At 35.8% G+C, this 10143-nt stretch overlaps 1 pseudogene; it reads left to right on the top strand.

Moving 5' to 3' along the window:
* The first annotated feature begins 1913 nt into the window (after nt 1-1913).
* On the top strand, nt 1914-2978 carry LOC102008986 (annotated as a pseudogene).
* Nucleotides 2979-10143: the final 7165 nt, after the last annotated feature.

Raw genomic sequence — 10143 nt, 5'->3', positions numbered from 1 at the left:
AAGAGCAACTTAACAAATTTATGGCAGCTAAGCCAATATTTTAAAAAATTCTCAAATATATTCTAGAAAAAGACAATTAAGTCAACAATGCCAAAAGGTGTAATGAAATGAAGACACCAGGCAAGGTTAGAACTTAAGCTGCAGGGAGAAAAAAGAATGGGAAACAGAAAAATAACACAATGACAAAAATAAGCCCAAACCTTTAGTAATAACTCTCAGTGTGAACGGTCTTAACTACCCAATAAAAAGACATAGATTGGCAAATTGTATCAAAAAGAGAACCTGAATGTGTGCTGTATATAAAAAAATCCCACAATAAATTCAGACTAAAAAGCTCTAAATATGGAAAAAGTATTCCATGTGAAAAGAACCCAAAATGAACCAGAAATAGCTATCCTGTTTTCAGACAAAGTCAACTTCAAGCCAAGATGGATCAGAAGAGGCAAAAAAGGTTGATATTGGATGCATCAACTAAGGTTCACAAGAGGAATAGGTGTAATAAAAAATATGTACATAAAACAGGCTTACAATAGCCACCTGCAAAAGGCTGTCTACACACTGGAGAGTGAAGGGTCCAGTCAAAAGTCAAAGGCCTGTAGCTCCCTGCAGAGACCCCTGCAAGTCCATATTATAAGACCAAAGGCTCTGCATTGGAAGGTGAAGAATCTGAGCTGGAAGGTGGAAGTTTCTGCAATGAAAGGCAGAAGAGTCTGCACTGAAAGCATGGAGACAGAAGCTCAGAGGCCATGGCGAAGAATGGAACTCTGCCAAAAAATCAAAAAGTGAAACTTTATCTTTTTTTTCTCTTTTATTTCATCTTTACTACAAGCCTATTAGTTGGTGCTACCCACATCCAGGGTGCTTCTTTCCTCTTCAGCGAGTCTGTCAACCAGACATGCACAGAACTATTAATTAATCAACTAAACATTTCCTATTCAAGCTGACACCACAATTAACTGTCACATTGCTTAAAGGACAAAATCAACAGTAAGAGATAACAATTATAATAGATATGCACTAAACACTGGCACAACAGGAACTATCACAAAGAATCAACAACTGGGATCTCATATTATTGAAAAGCTTTTGCACAGCAAGAGAAACCACCAACACAGTGAAGAGACAACCCACAATGTGGGGAAAAATGTTTGCCAGCTGTTCCTCAGACAAAGGATTACTGCTGAGAACTTATAAAGAACTCAAAAAAAATCAGACCTCTCAAATTTAAATACCCTATACAAAAATGATCATCTGAGATGAATACACACTTCTCAGATGGGAAAATACAAACAGCAAATGAATATATGAAAAAATATTCAACATCACTGGTCATTCAAGAGATGAAAATTAAAAGAACACTGAGATTCTATCTCACCCCAGAAAGAATGACTATTACCAAGAATTCAACCAGTAACAAATGCTAGTAGGAGGCTATGGGGTAAAAGGAACCCTTCTCCACTGTTGGTGGGAGTGTACACTGGTGTAACCACTATGTAAACCAGTGTAGAGATTCCTCGGAAAGCTAGGATTGGGACATTCAGAACCTCTGTTTCAGGGAAGGGTGATCTTCTGTTTCCAATTGATGGCCATCCTTACTCACAGAGGCTTTCCCATGTGCCATGAGCTGGGTTTTTCTCAGTTGCAAGATGGAGATAAATTGTATAACTTTCTCGGGCTTATTGTGCTGATGGAGATGACATGTGTGTGTGTGGCATGTGGACTTAATACTGTCATCAAGGGGGTCTCACTATCTATTTCAGGCTGGCCTCGAACTCATAGTGTTCCTCTTGCCTCAATCTCCCACATACTGGGATCACAGGCATGTTCCACTATGCCTGGAAAGCCTTTGGTTCTTAGGAAGACCTCTTTTACTATTTGCAGTCTCTGAAAATAGAATTTCAAAAGGGAAAAGAATGACCTCTGTAAAGACGTCTGACAAAAACCATGCAGCTCCCAAATCTTCTCTTATTGAGCAACTTATATCAAAAAGGAATTTTGAGAACATTGGCTACCATCTTACTGAGCTAGAAATAATTTATGTAACTAAGCAGCACCTCCAGGAGACAGATGTGGTCAGAGCTGTGTACAGTCCTCAGGAACTGTCCCTCAGTGGCTTTGAAAAAGTAAGCCAAGTGTTTGCTGTCAAAGTGGAAAGCTCTTTATAAGGATACTCACTTTAAAACAAGAGATGCTTTAAATTATCCTCTCCAGGTGGTAGTAAAGAAGAAAATGCAGGACTTTCTCATGATCAGAGCAAAAATGCAATGGTGGGCACAGACAGTTTTGTTTCTCTGCCCTCCTCCCAAGATGGTGCAACCCCCGCCAAACTGATCATGCTTCAAAATAGAACTAGTCAAATGGACCCTAGGGAAGAGAATTTCAGGGGGGGTGACCCTAAACCCACCAGCAATGGATCAGGTGAGCTGCAGGATCCCACAATGATCAATGAGAACCAAATGCACTGAGCTTCTTTATATGGCTTCAACTAGTTCTTCCACAGATCACACAAATGTTGATTTGTGACAAAACTTTGCAAGAGAAATCAAAGAGCACATTTTTACCCTTTACTCAAAGAACATCAAAAACTACAAAACTTTTATCAGAAGTAAAGTTGTTAATTTGAAGAACCCCAGAAATTGTCACTTGCAACAAAACTTGCTTTCTGGAACCATGTCTCCAAAAGAATTTGCTGAGATGACCACCATTGAAACAGCAGACAAGGAGTGAAGCAGCTGAGAGCTACCTACATGGAATTCTATATCCAGGAACATTATCTTCCCCAAGTGATTGATGGCAAACAGACAAATAAAATCAAATGTAGATGTTGTGAGAGATACAATTGCAAGGTCACTGTGACTGCCAGAGGGACACATTTCTTTCCAAGTCAGGTATGGAAGTCAAACCCAGATGAACAAATGATGACCTACTTGATTTGCAATGAATGTGGTGAGCAGGGGTACCATAGCAAGTGGGTGTGACTGTAAATGTAAATGGATTTTCCCTTACTAGCATACCTTGAGGGATAACTTGTATTTGTACAACCATTTTGTGCTTGTTAAAAAAACTTAGATATATCATTTTTTTAACTTAAAAAAAAAACTAGGATTAGAAGTCCCATTCAACCCAGCTATTCCCTTTCTGGGTATCTTCCCAGGAGAATTAAAAACATCACACCACAGCAATATATGTGCACCTATGTTTATAACAGCATGATTTGTAATAGCTAGATCTTGGAAACAACTCAAATGTCCATCAACTGAGGAATGGATAAAAAAAGATGTAGTCTTTTTATACAGTGGGGTACTACTCAGCCATAAAGAAGGATAAACTGGAGACTTATCTAGGTAATTGGATGTAACTGGAGACCACATTCATAAGTAAAATAAACCAGATGTACGTGTGTAGATGTCGTACTGTCTCCCTGGTGTGAGAAGATGAGAGAGTAAATAAGATCCAAAACATATAATAGATATTGTAAAATGGAAAGACACCAAAAGGAAAGAAAAATCGGGATGGGGGATTGGAAAAAAGAAGGAAGGGAAAGTATAAATATTAGTTAAGATAGTTATACTACTAATTTCTCTCAGTTCATTGAAAAGAAAAGTTTGTGTTGATATTGTTTGGACAATTAAATGTCGATATCTTGTATTCTGAGTAACTAATGTAAAGATAACAATAGACAATGTTTAACCATTGTTACCCTCCTATTATCTTGTTTTGAAATTTTTTTCCCTTTAAAGTAAAAAAAATTAAAAATAATAAAACCACTAGCACATCCAATGGCATAAACAAACACTACTACACATAAAATATGAAATAAACAATTATAGTAGAAGACCCCACTATCACAAATAGATCAATTAGAGAAAAAAAAATACACACAAAAATGTCAGATTTGAACCACACCTGTAACAAATGGCATGAGTAAATACAGGTGTGCCTTACTATATCATGGTTCACTATTGTGACTTCACTGTATTGTGGGTTTTTTAAAAAAATACAGTACCCATATTGAATTTTATACATTGTTGAAATTACATAGATTTAAGAATGCAGAAAGTATTTAAGAACATATGAAGTGTTTATAAGAGGTGGGAAAGATTAATAAGAGAGTGGGAAAGGTTTGTATGGGTGTGGGAAGGGATTGTAAACCATGAAATGTATATAAATAATAAAATAAATATAGTGCCACTGCTTCACAGATTTTCACCTATTGCAGGAGTCTCTGAAATGTAATGCCCATGATAGGTGAAGGAACATTGTATCTATAGATTTTTGCACTCAATAATAATAGAATACACACTCTTCTCAGCAAGACATAGAAATTTCTCCAAAATAAGGCACGTACTATTTCATGAAGTAGGCTTAAATAAAGAAATCAGAAGTATCCCATGTTATTAGACCATAGTGCAATAAAACTAGAAATTGATGACAAAAGAAACCACAGAAATTATGCAAACACATGGAGATTAAATAATACACTCTTGTATAACCAGTGGATCACAGATGACCTCAAGAAAGAAATAAGAGAATTCTTAGAATCAAATGGCAATGCCAGTACCACATAACAGAGGGACACAGTGAAAGTAGTCCTAAGAGGGAGGTTTATAGCTGTAAATGCCCACCACAGGAAAACAGAGCAGGCCCAAATAAATAATTTAAAGATGTACCTCAAGTTCCTAGAACAGCAAGAACAACTCAAATCCAGAGCTAGTATAAGGAAGGAAATTATAAAGATCAGTGCGGAAACAAAACAAAGGCTCAATGAATCAAACACCTGGTTCTTTAAAAGGATAAACAAAACAGACAAACCCTTAATCAATTTTACAAAAAAAGAAAGGAAAGACCCATATCAATGCAATTAGAAATGAAAAGCTAAAAGCACAAAGAAAATTACCAAAATCCAGATTACTAGTAACTACTTTAAAAACCTGTACCCCAGCAAATTGGAGAATCCATAGCAAATGATAGTTTCCTACATACATATAATTTGCCAAAATTATACCGAGAAGATTTAAACACCCTGAAGAATTCAATAACAGACAATGAAAATGAAGCAGTAGTAAAAGAAAAAAAAAAAAAAAAAAAAACTACCAACTATTTTTTAAAAAGCCCAGGACCCAATGGATTCACTGCTGAATTCTACAAGAAGAATGCCAGAACTCCTCAACTGTTTAATGAAATTGAAAGAAAAGGAATGCTGCCAAACTCATTCTTGGAAGCTAGCATTACCTTGATTTAAAAATCAGACAATGACACATCTAAACAAGAAAACTACATGTCAGTTTCTTTAATGAACACAAATGCAAAGATTTTCAATGCAAAAATCAGTAATCACATATATCACAACTAAGTAGCAAAATCCAACATCCATTCATGATTAAAAAACACTGAAGAAAATAAGTATAGAAGGACCATATTGAAATCTGTTAAAGCCACTTATGACAAACCTACTGCCTATATTATTTTAAGCTGGGAAAATATGAAAGCTTTTCCTCTAAAATCAGGAACAAGCAAAGATATCCATGGTCACCATTCCTGTTAAATATGGTACTTGAAACTTGCGGAATAGCAATCAGGCAAGAGAAAGCAAGAAAAGGGACACACATAGGAAAGGGAGAGGTCTAACCATCCATATTCACACAACATGATCATTTACATAGAAAACCCAAAACAAATCCACCAAAAACTCCAAGAACTAATAAATCCAGGAGGTAGCAAGATACAAAATCAATAGCATTCCTACACACTAATAGTGAATCCACCCAGAAAGAAGTTAGGAAAACAATACCATTCACAACAGCTTCAACAAAAATTAAATGCTTAGCAGTTGGGCCAGGGATATAGCTCAGGGCTGGGGATAGCTCAGTGGCACAAGCGCCTGTCTGGCAAGCACAAGGTCCTGAGTTCCATTACTGGTACAAAAAAAAAAAAAAAAAAAAAAGGAATTAAGCTAACAACAAAGTGAAAAACTTATATAGCTATGTCTACAGCACCCTGTGAAAGGAAATTGAAGAGTATATCAGAAAATGAAAAAATATTTTCTGTTCTTGGATAGGAAGAATCAAATAGTCAAAATGGCTATACTTCCACAGAAGATGTATAGATTTAATCAAAATACCCAATCAAATTACCAAAAGCATTCCTCAGCAAACTAGAGAAAACAATTTTAGAATTCACATGGAACCAGAAGAGACTCAGAAGGCCAAAACAATCCTGGGCAACAAGAGCAAAGCAAGAAACATCACAATCTCAGATTTCATGTTATATTACAAAGCTACAATAATAAAACTAGTGTGAGATGGGCACTAATGGGCATATTGGTTAAAGAAACAGAATAGAGAAACAACCTTTGGTATGTTCAGCCATCTGATCTCTGTCAAAGGGGCAAAAAACACGCTAAAGGAAGGAAAGCCTCTCTAACAAATGGTGCTGGAAAAACTGGCTACACACATATGCAAAAGATTAAATCTAGCTCCATATGTTTCCCAGCATACTAAACTAAAACCAAAATGGATCAAAAATCTAAATATTAAAACAGAAACAATCTGCTGGAAGATAAAATAGGTAAAACTCTTGAAAGCATAGCCATAGGCAAGGACTTTGTGAACAGAGTTGCATGAGAAATAACATTAGGAATCAGCAAATGGGATTATACCAAATTAAAAATCTATATAGCAAATGAAATCACCAAGAAAATGAAAGACAACCTACAGAAAAAAAAATCTTTGACAAAGCACTAATATCTAGAATATATAAAGAACTCCAAAAAATTAGACCACTGCAAAATAAAAGGCCCAAACAAAAAATGGAGAGGTGAAACGAATAGACACTTCATAGAAATACAAATGGCCAAAAAATACATGGAGAAATGTTCAAATCACTAGCCATTAGAGAAATGCAAATTAAAACAACACTAAGATTCCATCTTATCCCAGAAAGAATGACCATCAGCAAGAAATCAAATAGTAACAAATGCTGGTGAGGGCACAGGGAAAAAGGAATCCTTCTACACTGTTAGTGCAAATATAAACTAGTACAGTCACTATGGAAATCAGCATGGAGATTCCTCAAACAACTGCAAATAGAAATTACATTTGACCCAGATAGCCCCCTTCTAGCTATCTTCCTGAATGAGTTAAAGACATTTAGTTACAGTGATACATGCCTTCCCATGTTTATAACAGCACAATCTAAAATAGCTAAATCTTGGACATGGTTTAAATATTATATAGCTTTCCTTATATGAGAAAAAAAGTATAAATACATTAAAGAGCAAAATAAAAGATAGGTAATAGGAAACAAGAAGATAGATATTTTGCAGATCAGAATGTGACCAAGAGATTGAGGTAGGGAGAGAAGGAAGAGGGTATAAAATGAATTAATATGTGTTATGTACATGTACCAACTTCCCCCAATGATTGTAATCTTTATGTAATGCAAACCTGTACTAATAATAATGAAACTTAAAAGAGCTCTCTGAGCCTAATGAAATATGAGGTGCCTATTAGAACAACATACTAAAAATTTTAAATGCAGATCCCATTAAAATATAAGCTCTGATTCATTAAATCTTGGGTGGATTGAAGATTCAACATGTCTAACATCATTTCTAAAATGATGTCAATTTTGCTGACACAGAAGACATGGTTTGAGTTACAAGTTCTCAACTAATCAAGTGGCCTTCAGTACAGATATCTAAAGCTGTGTAGAAAGGTAGAGGATTGTTATAGCGTTTGGCATTATAGCATTTGGCATATGTATTATATATATATATATATATATATATATATATACACATATAAAATTCTCAAAAGAGTGTAAAGAAAAATCCTATACAATTTAGTAGAGAATGTATAGGAATCTAGTATCTATATATCACAAAATCTGAGTGAAAAAATAGAAAACAAAATGGAGATAAATGTATAGCATTCAGGGATCGGAGTAGGATGTGGACCAGGTATTGCACCATAGGTCCACTAGACAGGTAAGAGAAAAAAAAAAAAATGCTCCTCACTGATCAGTTTTTGCTAATCCTATATTCTGACCCATCCTATAAGAATCATTTGGATTTTTGAAAACTTTTAAAGGCAAAGCCAGTAAGTCATTGTTGTCTTAAGTGACGAATTTTAAATAAAAAACAGCTTGAAAATTAATCATTAGCCTAATGACTAACCGAGGCTTTTCTGGGAAAAACAGAAATATGAGAACATCTGGGGACTGAAAAAGTTAAAACTATGGCTAGATTTTAACTGAACTGCAAGTTTTTAAAAAGAAGGAAGATCCCCTAAAGGGCCATTCAAAGCATTTAGATCCGCGCTCACCAAAGCATGCACCAATGTTTTAACAGCTGGAATGGTTAAGCGTTCTTCTGTTTTAGCAGTTTTAATAGCCAGTGACAAGAGAGAAAGGTTAGACACCCAAAGAGCTCAGCAGCCTTGCAGGCAAAACCTGAAGTGAACGAGAGTCTGTTTTGATGAGATGGAACGGCGTCTTCTGAAGAACAAAATGTTTAATAGTCTGTTCTATATATTTAAATTAAAGTGGGTTTGCCCTCCACTTAAACTTGACCAACAGAACTGACAAAAGCTCTAGGCAATAGGGCTGCAATTGCTAGGATACAAGAGGGAAGTGCACCATGGTAAATGGACACGTGACTACTGTGTGGGAGCTCATCTATTCTGTGCTCAGGCAGGCACCACAAAAATTACCCGATCCATTCAGTGGAAAAAGGCCAGCTGGACAACTAAGGAGGTGAATTGGGATCCTGGTCTCTTGTTGTTTTGCTCTGCAAACTCTAAACCCTACTATATCTACTTATCTACAGACTTCCAGGTTTCAGGCCTTCAGTGGTTACCTAGAAAGCAAATATAACAGGAAGATCAGGAGCACATATATAGTAAAATTGATGTAATACACTTCTCGTATAAGTACGGGACTGAGTACTAAGTTCTAGAGAAGTAACACTCAACTGTCATGTGCAACAGAATCTCTCAGCGGCTTGTTAAACCACAGACCACTGACCCTCACTCCAGAGTGCCAGATTCAGTAGGTGTGGGAGAGAACCCAAGAAGGTGCCTTTCTACCAAGTCCATACAGATTGTCAGTGCTGCTAGTCCAGGGACCACACTTGAAGAAAAAGTGTTTTAGAGAATGGCAGACGGAGAAAGCACTTTTAGCCCAAGCTCTCAGAGAGAGCTTTGCTGAGAATGAGCCACAGCTTGATTCTTGACTGCAGACTGCAACTTGGGAAATAAGAGAAAGAAATAAGAGAAACGAAAGTAAATTACTGATTAATAAACTACAACTTCAAAGACCATCCTGTTTCCACACTATCATAGTCCTTAGAGATCCAGGAATAAAAAACAAGAAATAAAAATATTCTCATTTTTATATTGCTTGAAAAATTGAAAGAAACAAATGTTTAAAAGCATTCCTCCAGATCCTAGTTTTAGAGTAACTTCCTTGAATCTCCTACCTTTTTTTTTTTTTTTTTTTTTTTTGCTGTTTCTCTTACAGTGGTAACATCTATGCAAAAATGAACCGTGGGTATCTGTACCAAAATGTAGAGAAAATGCTGGGACTTTTTTTGCACTGGCTTTTACACATCCTCGGTCACAGACATGAGCTTTATTCCAGCCTTCTTTGAAACATAGTAACATGTATATCTTTTGTTATTATCCAGGATATTTACATGGGACAATGAGGGCATAAAAGGCTTTTACAAAGAAACTAATTAGAAACTAATAATGTTGGTTAGATGGGAACAATGTAGAACATAACTAATTTGCAGGAACAGCACCAAAAATAATGAAAAAACACACAGTTCAAATGTCATTTGTGGTTATTACATTCTGAAATAAAAATCTAACCTTTAGTTCAAGTTCATAAACAAAGAGAAAGAAGAGATTTTAACAAATTCTACTCTTCATTTGTGAAAGCACAGTTCACCCTAAATCTGATAATGAAGAGCCCTCAAAACAAAGCCATGGAAAGGGAAGTTTTTGAAGAATAATGATGAGTCATGTTTAGTTAAATCTTAGAAGTAAATCTTGCAATAATAGAAAAGTAACCCAAAGAGGTAAGTTGAGGTCCGATTGTAGACTTGGAATGTCTAAAAAGAAGAACCAAGCAATATTCCTA

The sequence above is a fragment of the Chinchilla lanigera genome, unplaced genomic scaffold (assembly GCF_000276665.1).
Source record: "Chinchilla lanigera isolate Chin_1 unplaced genomic scaffold, ChiLan1.0 scaffold00037, whole genome shotgun sequence".
In the NCBI taxonomy this organism is placed as follows: Eukaryota; Metazoa; Chordata; class Mammalia; order Rodentia; family Chinchillidae; genus Chinchilla; species Chinchilla lanigera.
Note: the sequence above shows the minus strand (reverse complement) of the source record. Positions and strands in the feature narration are given on the sequence as shown.